This window comes from Zingiber officinale, chromosome 3B, assembly GCF_018446385.1.
Source record: "Zingiber officinale cultivar Zhangliang chromosome 3B, Zo_v1.1, whole genome shotgun sequence".
NCBI classification, from domain to species: domain Eukaryota; kingdom Viridiplantae; phylum Streptophyta; class Magnoliopsida; order Zingiberales; family Zingiberaceae; genus Zingiber; species Zingiber officinale.
Window position 1 is genome coordinate 4322515 of NC_055991.1, and position 15573 is coordinate 4338087.

Here is a 15573-nt window from a genome sequence, read left to right on the forward strand (position 1 = left end):
TAAGTACGAAAAAGAGTACAAGATTTACAATCAGTACAGTAATTAAAAACAAGTTTACCGACGACAGAATCGTAATCTCGAAGCTCCTGGTCGTCGTGGACTCGTAACAGCACTTCAGGGTCGTTGATTGAGCAGCACGCAGCACAAGGATCGCTTGTTCGTCGTTGTTCTAAGCTGCTGGTCGAGACCCCTTATAAAGAGGGTTCAAGGCGCCTTACACTGTTCATCAAGGCGCCTTGAACGAGCCGAGTCACCCGTGTGGATCAACACGGACCTGGTCGAACTCTATCTGGTCTAAGGCGCCTTCAGCCTATCCAAGGCGCCTCCAACCTCCGGTTCAAGGCGCCTCCAGTCTGCTGCGCTGGCCTTTTCCTGGCTCGCACCCGAGGCGCCTCCAAGCCCCATGGAGGCGCCTCGGACACTGTTCATCCGAGTTCTTCTTTGTGTTTTTGGTACCTGTAAGTATATTAATCCAAAAATACCTGCAACACAGAGTTAACACAAAATAATAGTATGACTATGAAGTTATGACAGTCTCCGGACTGTCCGGGTCTGACTTCGGATTTCCTACCGGAAACCCTAGGTCGACCCGACGCCTACTGTTCCCTCTACGGGGAACGCGTCCTCACCTACTCCACTCAGGAGATTTACCTGTTGCCAGTATGATCCTCCAGATCGACTGGACTTTTGCTCGGCACTCGAAGCTTCCGGACTTTCCGCTGAACATCCGCTTCACCGGCCAGTTCAGACTTTCACCTGGTTCGCGACACCAGGACTTTCCACCTAGGGTTACCACCCCCTAGGACTTTTGCCTGAAGCCTTCGACCTGCCAAGACTTTCCGCATAGGGTTACCACCCCCTATGACCTAGGGTTACCACCCCCTAGGGTTTTACCTTGCCTAACCGCAGTTAGGACTTTCCTGAAACACTCAGCAAAAGATGTCAGATAACAAAGCATCTTAACTTTGAATCCTTTGCCATTATCAAAACTTAGGTTCGATCGTCGGATGCTTCCCGCACCAACAGCCGGCCCTAGCTTGAACCCAAGCTAGTGGGGGCCGGCCAAATTAAATTAAAAAAAAAATTTAATTTTAATTTTTATTATGTTGAAGATATAATTTATTAAAGAGATTTAAAATTAAAATATCTCTCTTGTAAAAGATCTACAATAGATTAAAGAAAGAGATTAGATCTCTTTCCTTATTTGTAGATTGGTAAGATATTTTATTTTCTCTTTAAAAATTATTCACATGTTGTAAAATTAAAATTATGGAAATTTCTTTTTATCAACCATGAAGAGATTTTTGAAGAGAAATTTTAATTTTAAAATTTCCGGAAACAAATTAGGAAGTTTAATTGTTGATTGAAACTTGTCCAATTTGTTCTTCATGATATGGCCGGCCACTTGAATTTAATTGGGAAAATTTTATTTTATTTTTCTCAATTAAATCATGTCAAGGAAATTAAGGAAATTTTATTGTAATTAAATTTCCTAATTTTCCTAGGCCAAGGAATATAAAAGAAGGGGTGAGGGTGCCTTCACAAGACACAACCTCTATTTTATTTCTCTCCCTCTTTTGTTCCTTGGTGTGGCCGGCCATCCTTTCCCTCTCTTCTTCTTGTGGTGGCCGAACCCCTCTCTTTCCTTGGAGCTCTTGTGGTGGCCGGATACTACTTGGAGAAGAAGAAGAAGAAGGAGAGGAAGCGAGCATCTCTTGGAGCTTGGTTAGTGTTTTGATTTTCTTCCTTGGTGAATCTTTTTCCTTTGTGGCCGAACCTAGCTAGGAGGAGAAGAAGGTGGTTGGTGGTTTCTCATCTCGAAAGATCGTTGCCCACACAACGTCTGAGGTTAGAAGAGGAATACGGTAGAAGATCAAGAGGTCTTTCTAAAAGGTATAACTAGTAATTTTTCTTTCCGCATCATACTAGTTATTTTTGGAAATAATACCAAATACAAGAGGCTTACGATTCTAGAATTTCGAATATATTTTTCGATATTGTGTTCTTTTATTTTTTTTCTTTTCCTTGTGATTTGATTGTTCTTTTCGGTTAACCTAAAGTTATTTTAGGAAATTAAATATTAGCTTTCTATAAAAGGTTTTGTCTAGTCGGTGGTAGTTGCTCCCATATCCAAGAAGGTCATGTGCCTCGCCACGTCAGTACTGGGAACCGATTATGGAAATTAATATTTAATGGAATTAATAACTTAAGGTGATTTGGGTCGAACGTGTTAAGTTCTGCAGGAGACCCAAGTCAAAACCTAAAAGAACGAATAGATTAAGTTTTGGATCAAACGTGTTAAGTTCCGCAGGCGATCCAAAATTTAATTTAAAAGAACACATGGTAGTTAGGAAAAGGTTCAGACCTTTGTACAAATTTTTTGTACAGTGGAACCTCTAGGTTTTCCGAGTAGCAACCAACAATTGGTATCAGAGCTAGGGTTTTGCCTCTGTGTATTTGGTATTAGTTTAATTATGCACATGTCATACATAATTTAGGCAGGTTAATAGTAGGATGTGCTAACTTTGTGGATGCAGGATCCAACTATTATGGCTTTTAGTTATTATGTGTGTTATTGGACCCTTGGACATGTCAAGGGCATTTATATGTGTGTGCATGATTGTATTAAAATACAGCAGGAGCTGTATTTAGTTTTATTAGGATTTTATTTTTGATCTAGATACATGTACATTCCTTTTATGGAATATAGGATCAAAAATGTAAAATTCTATTTATGTCGTGGATCGAATCTTGCAAAGCGTGGAACCTTCTAAGGACCAGAGGCGCAGCGGAACTAGGAGCAAGATGGATGCGACAGCTAGACCCGGTGGCGGTGGCCAAATATGGCAGCAGCTTGGGATGACAACACACGGAGGACAACTAGAGATAAAAGCCATAATAGTTGAAAATTAGATTTTCTATTTATTGCTTTTATATTTTGCTATGTGTATGTGTTAGTTTACATGCTTAGTAGGTTAGCATAGTTAAAATTCCTCATTTATAAATAACTAAGTGGGAGAGGGATTTTTAAATAAATCCCATGGTCTCCATTACTGATTTGTAAGTGATGCAAACAAGCTTGCGCGTTGGCTCTGAATGCCTTCCTCCATAACGAATGAGCTTGTTTGTGGATCACTAGAACAGACTTCCATTTTTGGATGACTATAGGAAGTTAATTAAGAGCGTGTGATCTTCCCCAACGGAAGGGGCATAATCTTATTAATGGACTTAGTGTCAAGTAATGGTATACACTTAGACACATCTAATAGTATCCTCCCCATCGGAGTCACTGCTATTATTTGTGTGACTAAAAGACACCAACTATTAATTTTATTTGTCAAAAAGTTAGGTTGACAAGATAATAAAATTAATGGGATAAAACCCTCCTTTTACAAATGTTGAATTTGTATACGTCCACACTAACGTGGCATACAAAATTCACGGTGTTTTGAGGTGTTGGTTAATTTAAAATAGTATTATTTGAGGAATCAATATTATTCTAAATTTAGAGTTCTGACCAAAAGTTATTTGTGATTCTTAGGATGACTTTCAACCCACTGTCCATCATACTTCAACAGAATAGACTTATTGGACCTAATTACATAGATTGGAAAAGGAACCTGGACATTGTCCTTACTGCTGAAAGCTATAAATTTGTACTGACTGAGCCTCGTCCTGAAGCACTTACTGGTGAATCTACCCAAGAGGAGATTGAATATCATAGGAAATGGGTAAAAGCAGATGAGATGGCGCGGTGTTACATTTTGGCTTCAATGTCAAATGTATTGCAACATCAGCATCAAGATTTACCAACAGCCTATGATATTATGAACAATCTCAAGGAACTCTTTGGTCATCAGGATAGGGCTTCTAGGCAAGAAGCCATGAGAAAGATAATGACAGCCACCATGCAAGAGGGTACTCCTGTAAGGGATCATATCCTAAAGATGATGGCTTATCTGAACGAGATACAGATCCTTGGAGGAGAAATTGATGGGGAAACCCAGATCAATATGATCCTCCAAACGCTACATAGAAGTTTTGAGCAGTTCCTCCTGAACTATAATATGAATAAGAGGATTTATTCATTAGCGGAACTACTGACAGAACTTCAAGCAGCAGAAGGATTATTTCGTCACAATGCTCAAATTCACTATGCTGAAAATGGTTCTACTTCTAAACCGAGAGGAAAGAAGAAGAAGAAACAAGTCGGTTCAAGAAAGAAAGTGAATAAATCTCAGAGTACGGGATTTAAAGTCGGAGTGAAGAAGCAAGGGCAAGTGCTTCATCTGCAAGGCGGATGACATCGAAGGGCTGTCCTCGTAGGAACCAAAATAAAGGTATATCTCATGCTCTAGTTGTTGAAACATGTTTAGCGGTGTTATCTACCAACACCGGTGTGTAGATACGGGAGCCATCGATCATGTCTGCAATTCCTTGCAGGGGTTCCGGAAACCCGACGACTATCAAGGAGAAATTACCGTCTCATGGGCAATGCTACTAAGGTGGCAGTGGGAGACGTCTACTTATCTTTTAGTAGAAATAGAAATTGTCTTTATGTACTCAGTTTTAGAAAGAATTTAATTTCAGTTTCTAAACTGTTCTTAGATGGATATTCAGTTTCTTTCAGTAACGATGTAGTTATTAAAAGAAATAAAGTGATTATCTGTTCTGGTGCATTAGTTGGCAATTTGTATACTTTAAATCAAATTTCTTCCACAAAGTAAAACATGGAAATTTATAACTCATCTTCTAACTCTAATAAGAGAAAAGAACCTTCGGAAATGAACCAAGCATATCTTTGGCATCTAAGACTTGGTCATATTAACTTAAGTAGAATTCAGAGGCTTATGTTGGTGCAGTAAGCATCCGACGATCGAACCTCAGTTTTGATAATGGCAAAGGGATTCAAAGTTAAGACTCCTTGTTATCTAACGTGGTTAAATAAGGTTTCAGGAAAGTCCTAACTGCGGTTAGGCAAGGAAAAATCCTAAGGGGGGGTAACCTTAGGTCCTAGGGGGTGGTAACCCTAGGTGAAGGAAAATCCTAAGGGGCGGTAACCTTAGGTCCTAGGGGGTGGTAACCCTAGGTGAAGGAAAATCCTAAGGGGCGGCAACCTTAGGTCCTAGGGGGCGGTAACCCTAGGTGGAGGAAAACCCTAAGGGGCGGCAACCTTAGGTCCTAGGGGGTGGTAACCCTAGGTGGAGGAAAACCCTAAGGGGCGGCAACCTTAGGTCCTAGGGGGTGGTAACCCTAGGTGGAGAAAAACCCTAGGGGGTGGTAACCCTAGGCGGAAAGTCCAGTCGGTCCGAAGGACCGGACTGGCAACAGGTAAATCTCCTGAGTGGAGTAGGTGAGAACGCGTTCCCCGTAGAGGGAACAATAGGCGTCGGGTCGACCTAGGGTTTCCGGTTGGAAACCTGAAGTCAGACCCGGACAGTTCGAATGCTGTCAAAACTTTTATTATTATCATTCATTATGTTTCTGTGCTAACTTTGTTTTGCAGGGTATGTGTTTGGGACTAACACATTTTGCAGGAACAAAGGAGCAAGTTACAACTCGGATGAACAGTGTCCAAGGCGCCTCCATGGAGCTTGGAGGCGCCTCGGGTGCGAACCAGGAAAAGCTAGCGCAGAAGGTTGGAGGCGCCTTAGATGAAGTTCAAGGCGCCTTGGGTCGAAGGTTGAAGGCGCCTTGGGTAGGCTGAAGGCGCCTTGGGTAGGCTGAAGGCGCCTTGAACTGGATGAAGTTCGACCAAGTCTGTGCTGATCTCCGCGGGTGACTCGGCATGTTTAAGGCGCCTTGAAGGGCTTCAAGGCGCCTTGAACACCCTTTATAAGGGGTCTCGAGCAGCAGCACCAGGACAACGAATTCCAAGTCTTCTCTCTTCAACGTGCTGCTCCGAAAGATGCCCGGAAGTGCTGCAACAAGTCTTCGACGACCCGAAGCTTCAATATTCTACTGTTGTCGTCGGTATTGTTAGGATCGTTCGTACTCGGCTAGAGAGGGGGGGTGTGAATAGCCGCCCCAAATCGCTCGTTTCTTCCTATAATTCGTTAGCGCAGCGGAAAAATAAACTAGAAACGAAAGGAAGAATATCAAACCTTAACACAGCGATGTACGAGGTTCGGAGATGATGCTCCTACTCCTCGGCGTGTCCGTAAGGTGGACGAACCCAATCAATCCGTCGGTGGATGAGTCCCCGGAAAATCGGCTAATAAAAACTCCTTCTGGGTGGAGAAACCTCGCCACACTTGTTTGCAACAGCAAACAGGAGTACAAGTACAAAGAATAAGCAAGAAATACAATAAGAATACACAAGCACTCTACCAATCTTGCTTTCTCGTCGACTGGAGTCCGGATGAAACAGCAGCCGGGGAAGCTCACGCGAAGCTTTCGGAAGGAACTCAAACAGAGCTCTTATCACAGCCCACAAATCTTCAGCAGAAGAGAAGAAGAAGAGTGAGCTAGCACCGAAGATGCCCTCGATCCTTTATACCGTGAAGAAGAAACAACGAAGAAACTAGTCGCGTCGCATGATTAGAACTCGATCGGCGTGGACCGATCGGGAAGAAGCTTCGCTTTTCGTCTCGATCGGTCCATGGACCGATCGAAACTTCTGATCGGTCCACGTCGATCGATCTCTGATCGGTCCGGGACCGATCAGGCCGATCGGTCCCGACCGATCGCCTCTGCGCTCGTCGCTTTTACTCCCGATCGGTCACTAGACCGATCGGTTATCACACAAGATGCTATCGATAGTATCGATCGGTCACCGACCGATCGAATATTCATGATCACCGGATCGATCACCAAATCGATCCACTCATGGTTTTCGCCCAAACCAAGTCCAAACCAACATCCGGTCAATCTTGACATGTTGGTACATTGCGCCTAGCATCCGATCACCCTTGACTGCTAGGACTCCCGCTAAGTGTCCGGTCAATCCTTTGACCCACTTAGACTTTTCTCCGCACAAGTATCCGGTCACTCCTATGACCTACTTGGACTTCCCATCACCGATGTCCGATCACCCTTGATCCATCTGGATTTTCCCTTGCCTGGCTTCACTCACCGTGACTTTCACCTAGCTTCACTCACTAGGGTTTTCACACCGCCTAACATCCCGCTAGACTTTCTCACCGCCTCGGCTTCACTCACTGTGACTTTCCACACCGCCTAACATCCAGTTAGGACTTTCCCACCGCTTCACTCACGACTTTCCACACCGCCTAACATCCTGTTAGGACTTTCCCACCGCCTGCTTCACTCACCAAGATTTTCCACACCGCCTAACATCCCAGTTAGGACTTTCCCCGTGCCTTTACTCACTGTGGCTTTCCACCATCCCACTTAGGACTTTCCCACTTGCCAAGCTCCTGCTTGGACTTTTCCGTGCCAAGCTCCTCGCTTGAACTTTTCCAGCCAAGTCTCCATACTTGGACTTTTCGCGAATCAGCTCGACTTCCGTCCCAAGTCTCCATACTTGGACTTTTCAGGTCAACCAGGTCAATCCTTGACCTAGGGTTGGACCAATAATCTCCCAACCATCTATTCTTGTCTCACATCAAGAATAGAACTCTCTCACGAGTGTCAAACATCAACATGCAACTCAACTAGGTCAACCTTGACCTAAGGTTGCACCGACAATCTTCCCAAGTCAAACATCAAAATATAACTCGAGTCAAGTCACCTCGAGTCGGGTCAACCAGGTCAACCTTGACCTAAGGTTGCACCAACAGGTATAACTAGTTTTTCCAGTTACTTGTACTTCATCTTGTAATCATTTTATCGAGCTTATAGTTGTTACCCACCGGAAGCGATCAAGGATCGCGGGCCTTAGAGTAGGAGTCGATCAAGGCTCCGAACGAAGTAAAAATCCTCCTGTCTCTGTGTGTTTGTTTTGTTTTATTCCGCTGCTTAATTACTCCGATAATTCTTACGTTTCCGATAATCGAAAAACGATTTAGCCACGAGTGCTATTCACCCCCCCTCTAGCACGTCTCGATCCAACAGCTTATAGCCGATGGACTTTTGGGTTCATTAGAGTTGGAAAATTTTCCAACTTGTGAATCCTGCTTGGAAGGTAAAATGTCCAAGAGGCCGTTCAAGGCCAAGGGGTATAGAGCCAAAGAAGTGTTAGAGTTGGTTCACTCTGATTTATGTGGTCCTATGTCTGTCCAGGCAAGAGGAGGTTTTGAATATTTTGTCTCTTTCATAGACGATTATTCAAGATATAGATACATTTACCTAATGCGCCGTAAGTCCGAGTGCTTTGATAAGTTCAAAGAGTACAAGACTGATGTGGAGAAACGACTAGGTAAAAGTATCAAGACACTACGGTCAGATCGTGGTGGCGAGTACCTCTTAGGAGAGTTTAGGAATTACTTATCAGAGGCCGGGATTCAATCTCAATTGTCTGCACCTGGAACACTCCAACAGAATGGTGTAGCAGAACGAAGGAACAGGACTCTTATGGAGATGGTTAGATCGATGATGAGTTATTCAGAATTACCAAATTCGTTTTGGGGATATGCTCTGGAAACAGCAGTGTATGTTCTGAACTTAGTACCTTCTAAATCAGTTTCTTCTACTCCCATAGAATTGTGGATGGGCGAAAACCCAGTCTAAGACATATTCGGAATGGGCAAAAACCCAGTCTCAACCTTCATGGTGGTAGAGTTTTGTTTCTACATGATGTCCTGTATGCTCCTGAAATTCAATGAAATCTTATTTCCGTAACATGTCTTCTTGATTTAGGGTATTGTATTAATTTTAACAGTCGATCTGTTGAACTTAAGATTGACTCAGTGTCAATCGGATATGGTTTTTTAACAAATGGTTTTATGGTTCTTGATGTAGAACCAGATGTTAATTATGTTATTGATGGTTGTTTTTCAAACATTGCTCTAACTAGTGATGCAAATATTACTGATGAGGTTTGATATGCTAGATTAGGATGCATAGGACAAGAATGTATGAATCGGTTCGCTAGAAAGGGTCTATTAGGCACTCGGGCTAAGATTCAATTGTTTATATGTGAGCATTGTCTTGCTGGAAAAGCAACTAGGAAACCATTTGGTAAGACTATTAGATCTGAATCAACATTGCAGTTAATTCATTCGGATATTTGTCGTCCAATGAATGTGAAGACTAGACATGGAGCTTCCTATTTCATTACATTTATTGATGATTTCTCTAGATTTGGTCACGTGTATTTGATTTCTCACCAATCTGAAGCATTAGATTGCTTCATTCATTATATGAACGAAGTTAAGAATCAAACGGAATGTAAAGTTAAGACTTTACGCACTGACCGTGGAGGGGAGTATTTGTCTGATATGTTCAAGACAATATGTAATGATAGTGGGATTATTAGACAACTGATAATCCCTGGAACTCTAGGGTAAAATGGGATAGCTGAAAGAAGAAATAGGACTCTTCTTGAAATGGTTAGGTCTATGATGGCGCAAGCTAATTTGCCAATCTCCTATTGGAGAGATGCATTATTAACTGCAGCCTATATACTTAACAAAGTGTCTTTAAAGTCAGTTCCATCTACCCCATATGAACGTTGGACAGGCAGAAAACTATATTTGAGTAATCTGAGACCCTGGGGGTCAACTGCTTATGTTCATGATAGTTCTCACAAATATGGAAAACTAGGGCCTAGAGGTAAGAAATGTATCTTTATAAGATATCATGTGACCTCCAAAGGTTATGTTTTCATAGGTGAGCAACTAGATGGAACTATCTCTGAAATAGATTCGAGAGATGCGACTTTTCTCGAAACAGAGTTTCCAATTAGAGGTGATGTTGATAAAAATGTTCCTCTATTTGAGGAGGATGAGATATTATCAACAAGAGAGGTGTCAAAAGGGACACCTGAGTCTAGTCAACCGAGTGTGAGTGATATGCCGAGTCATGAGTTGACTTCTCAACAACCCAACTTACGGAGAAGTGTTCGTAAGATCAAAACTAAGAAGAGGTTTGATATTGAGAATGAGGCATTGATTACACTTCCAATTGACGACGATGAACCTCAATCCATTGAGGAAGCATTGTGATGTAGAGTTAGAGAAAATGAAAAATTGCAATGGTTGAAGAGATGGAGTCCATGATTCATAATCATGTTTGAGACTTAGTCGATCTTCCTCCGGACCGAAGGGCTATTGGGAATAAGTGGATTCTCAAAATAAAGAGGAAAGTTGATGGATCGATTAACAGATACAAAGCTCGTTTAGTTGCAAAAGGATATACCCAAATGGAGGGCATTGACTTTGAAGAGACATTTTCTCTCGTAGTGAAATTTGTATCAATATGAGTTATTTTGGCCTTTATGGCACATTATAACTTAGAATTACATCAAATGGATGTAAAAACTGCTTTCCTTAACTATGATCTTAATGAAGAAATCAATATGGTTTAACCAGGAGATTTCATTGCTGAAGGCCAAGAGTAGAAAGTATGTAGACTTAAAAAGTCTATATATGGGCTAAAGTAAGAGTCAAGACAATGGAACATAAGATTTAATGAAGTCGTTTTATCTTATGGCTTCGAGATGATTAATGAGGATTATTGTGTTTTCCTGAAAATGGAAAAAGGAAAGTATATCATTTTATCATTATATATTGATGATATGCTGATAACTGGAAATGACATAGGATATGTGAATGAAGTCAAGAAGTGGCTGTCATCACAATTTGATACAACAGATATGGGAGAAGCTAAATACATCTTAGGAGTGAAGATCATAAGAGATCACCCTAAAAGACTTTTGGGTCTGTCACAAGAGTCTTATATAAATAAGATATTACATCATTTCAGCATGTCTAATTGCAACATAAAACATACACCTATTGTGAAAGGTACTGTGTTGAGCAAGAGTATGTGTCCTAAAACTCCAGAGGAAATAGCTGAGATGAATAAAAAATCATATGCTAATGTTATTGGTAGTTTGATGTACACTATGTTGTGTATACGTCCCGATATTAACTATGTTGTGGGCTTGGTCAGTCGCTTCCAGTCAAACCCAGGACCGAGACACTGGAAGGCAGTAAAAAGGATATTCAAATATCTGAAGGCGACAACAGATTATTGTCTCTCGTTTTCAAGGATTAGATATGAGTCTGAAAGGTTATTCAGATGCAGATTGGGCTGGGGACTTGGATGATAGAAAATCCACATCGGGTTATGTATTCTTGCTAAATGGTGGCGCCATCTCCTGGAACAGCAAGAAACAAGCTTGTGTAGCTTTACCGACTATGGAAGATGAATATGTGGTATGTTTAGCTGCTGTACAAGAAGCAATCTAGTTGAGAAGGTTCCTGAAGCATCTAAAAATTACTGAGGATAGTGGAAGTCCAGTAACTGTCTACTGTGACAGTCAAGCTGTAATAACTTTTTTGAATGATCTCAAATATCATAGCAAAGGCAAACATATAGAAATTAAATATAATTTTGTAAGGGATATTGTGGCTAAAAGAAAAGCAATTCTTGAGTATGTCCCTACACATGTTATGCTTGTAGATCCTTTTACTAAGCCAATGACTAAAGAGTCATTTAAAAAATATGTAAAGTCTTTGGGACTTCGTAGAATGTAATAATATTGAAATAACAATCAGACTTTGTGTTATGATTGTGTCATTTGTCATAATTTATTCAGTGTATATGTTGTATATGTTACATTCATATAAGATCTCGGTGAGCATGTTGGCAGGTGGAGATTGGTCCACTCACATGGATAATCATCTCTGTTTGTTAAGTACAAATAAGGGTAAGACTGTTACTTATGGAATAGCTTATGTAGCTGAAATTAGAGACAAATCCATAAGTTGAGTTCGCCTTGATAATTGTGTCAAGGTGAGATCATTTATGTGTGTTAATAATGATCGAAGCAAATGAACCCACCATTTACTGAACCTGTTGAAAGCCATATTAGAATTCATATGTTGAATTCAGGATTAGACATTAGGTATGTCTAGATCAAAATCTGTACGATGTTAAATTTGAAGACAACATGCACTCTTTTTAGTAAAGAGAATAACATCGTAGCATGTGATTCATACCACATGTGCTATTGTGACAATAAAGGTAGTAGGAGAATGAATCCCTGTTTCCCTACAATGTGAGACCTTTGAGATTATATGTTAATCTTAGTTTTTACCTTAGTGACTATTTAGCTGTTTACTTGAAATTTTAATCAGTGTCTGCTACTTTAGCGTGCATCCTATGGCTATGTATGATTCGGTCTATAGAGCATAACTAGGAAAGCGACTGATTAAAATGAATAGATTCAAGCTAAAATAGAAGATTAAATATATTTACATCTTTTGATGTTATTCACTGGTTGACCCATTTCTGTTATGTATAGAAATGAATGTGAATATTAGATATGAAACATGCTCTTGACTTAATGGTCATTATAAGGGATTAGAGATGTTCATATTGATGTAAATGAAAATTATTTAATCTGGGTAAATAGCAAGACATGGATATCTCCAAAATAATGGTTGTGTATCACTTGAAGATTGGATGGATCCTGGATAAAGGCTATATGCCACCAGGAAAGAGGCTATGTGCCATGAAGAGTATGTCTTTAATTTATTTGAGCAGCTAAGTAAAGTGTAACAAATTTATTAACATTGATTACTCAAAGAGCGGCTAAGTAAAGGTGTAACAATCTTCTTAGCAACTATCACTCAGTGTGCTTGCTGTCGCACGAACCATTTTCTCTAAGTATGGATTGGATGTTCTAATATGGTTTATGTGACCAAACTCTCAAATAATCTATGTGACTTATTAAGGCTTTGTGACTTACCTGAACGAGCCTATGTGACTTACCTGAATGAACTAGTCTTAGTGACTACCTTGGACGAGTGGGAGATGTAGGAAATGGGGAGAGTGGAGACGTGGGAACATGCCCACGTTCCCCATTACTTTTAATGGAAAAGTTCATTTTGCCCCTGGGTCATTTCCCTTTATATAGGATGCGTCCAAGGATCATTCAAGGGGATCGAATGAATGTTCAAAGGTTCGTACGAAGGAACGAACAAAGGCAACGAGAGTAATAGGAGGACATCTGAGGCGGTGAGATTTGGTTCATAGAATCGTGGAGGGTTTTCCGATCTTGTGATCGCCCTTCCGACAACGAGTTTCGCCATTGTCGATTGCAGATCTGCGGAAGATCGCTGTAAGTTTTTACCGCTTTAATTTAATTTATCGTCTTTTCATGCATTTAGATTTATCTACATTCTGGTATTTTGAAGCAACTTTTGAATTCTTTTGTTCACCATTTTCAAAGTGAAGCAATTCCTACAAGAAATAGACAACAAGTGTGTGACATTTTTCAAAAGATGATTACATACTCACATTTATGTAGCAAATTTAAACTCTTATCCAGATTTTATATCTTTAAATTTTGACAATTCCAAAAAAAAGGCCAGAAAATTAAGATAAAATAATTTTATCTGCAAAATGGCGACAATAAATAAAAGCTAACAAAAGGTAGTCAAAAACATAACGAGATATCAACATCTTTAAACAAAAAAAAAAATTAATCATGCCTAAAACGATATGATAGTCTGGGACAGTCACCCAAAATGCTAGAAACTAGATTATATATATATATATATATATATATATATATATATATATATATATATATATATATATATATATATATATATATATATATATATATATGAAGTATCGGTAAAAGGAGATGAGTAGATAAAGCAATATATATCAATACATTAGATAGATAAGTTTAGGGTTCTAGAAATTAAAAGCGGGGATCATGAAAAAAAAATAGCAAAATAACGTGAGCGCTAAAAAAAGGAGAGCCCTTTCATAGCCAATAAACATGGTATTTTAGTTTCTATTTTGATAAAATTTTATGGTTAAAATCTTGATGAACCATATTAAAATTGTGCAGTATAGGAATTTTATTCTTTCTTACAATAATTCACCAACGATTCCTATACTTTCTTAAAATAATTCACCAACGAGTAAATTTTCTATTGCATCCATTTATATAAATAAAATATGATTATATTTTAAAATATAGATAATAATAAGATTGATAATGAGTATTTAAATAAAAATACGTCAAATGCATTGTTTAGTTAACACTTTTATTTTGTGATTTTTAAAATATATACGGACCATTTTCAATTGATTAATGGAATTGTAAATTATGCTTTTAAATCCATTTTAGTAATATATCAAAAATTTTATTTGTCCCCTTTCTCAGATTTATTTAGCATGTTTCAATTATGTGCAACGATTTTTTATTTTATTAATTTCATTAATTAAAGTATGTAATGCATCTCACATTTTGATTAATGAAATACACATGTTGCATGTATTTATTTTATAAAATTTTTGATAAAGATAAGAAGATAAAATTATTAATAAGTTTTAAAATTATTTTAGGTATGAAAATAAAAAAAAAATATTAACGTAATTTAATTTTGGACTTCACCAAATCAATCGAGATTAGATAGTTTATATTGTTATCTATAAAATAATTTTTAATAAAATTAGAAGATGGATTCCATGTGTATTACCTATATAAGTGAGTTAATTTCCGGTGATAGAGAAACCAACAATGGCGCAGAAATTGGATTATTATTTTTTCTAAGTATCTCGATCCGAATGTTGGATTTTTAAGGAGTAAGGAGAATGATTCACGATTTGTTGTGTGTATGTGGGGTGTAGGGTTAAAAATTGAGGAAATTTAAATATTAATAATAGGCAAAAGACCCTAGGTTAAAAAAATATATGTGATTTGTAGAAACGGTTTTGTTGACCACTTTAAAAAGTCTAATAAACCGTTGGCAAACAAAAAATTGAATCGGTTTATAAAACCGCTCTTAAATTTCATGATGTTCAAAATGGTTTTAAATAACCGATGCTGCAATTAATCAGCTGGATCGATTTTCCAACCGCTCCTATTACTCTTACCTTTTACAAGCGGTTTCATTTAACCACTCTTGTTGCTACACATATTTAGAGTGGTTAATCAAACACTCTTAGAAGATCGGTCCTAAAACATTGGTTTTTTTTGTAGTAAGTGTGCAGAAATTTAGGAGCACAGGAAGTCGAGCGAAAGACGTAGTTAGCGAGAAGGACGGCATGAGAGAGAATCGACAGGCTTAATGCATCCAAGGGATGAGGTACTGCGGAAGAGTACGCTGGCAGACGAGAAGGAAGCATGCGGTGTTTCCGAGGGACGAGAAGCCAGAGCGGAAGGTTGCTCAAGAAGGCCGGAAAATAGGTTTGGGTGAACCCTATTTCGAATGGCTGAGATCTCCTAAGTGAGTGAAGCCAGAGTGGAATTCTCGGATAGAAAGTCAACACTGAGTTGACTGGAGTCCGGGCGCCCAGAGCTATTCTGAGTGCTTAGAGATACTCCGGGCACCCGCACCACTTTGGTCCAAGTGGGGTGCCTTGTCGAGGCACCCCTATTCGAAAGCAGTCTAAGCGCTCGGAGCTGTTCTTGGCGCCTTGGACTAGATAAAATATTATCTTTTGCCAATTACGTAGCCGTTTGCGAGACGATAAGATTGT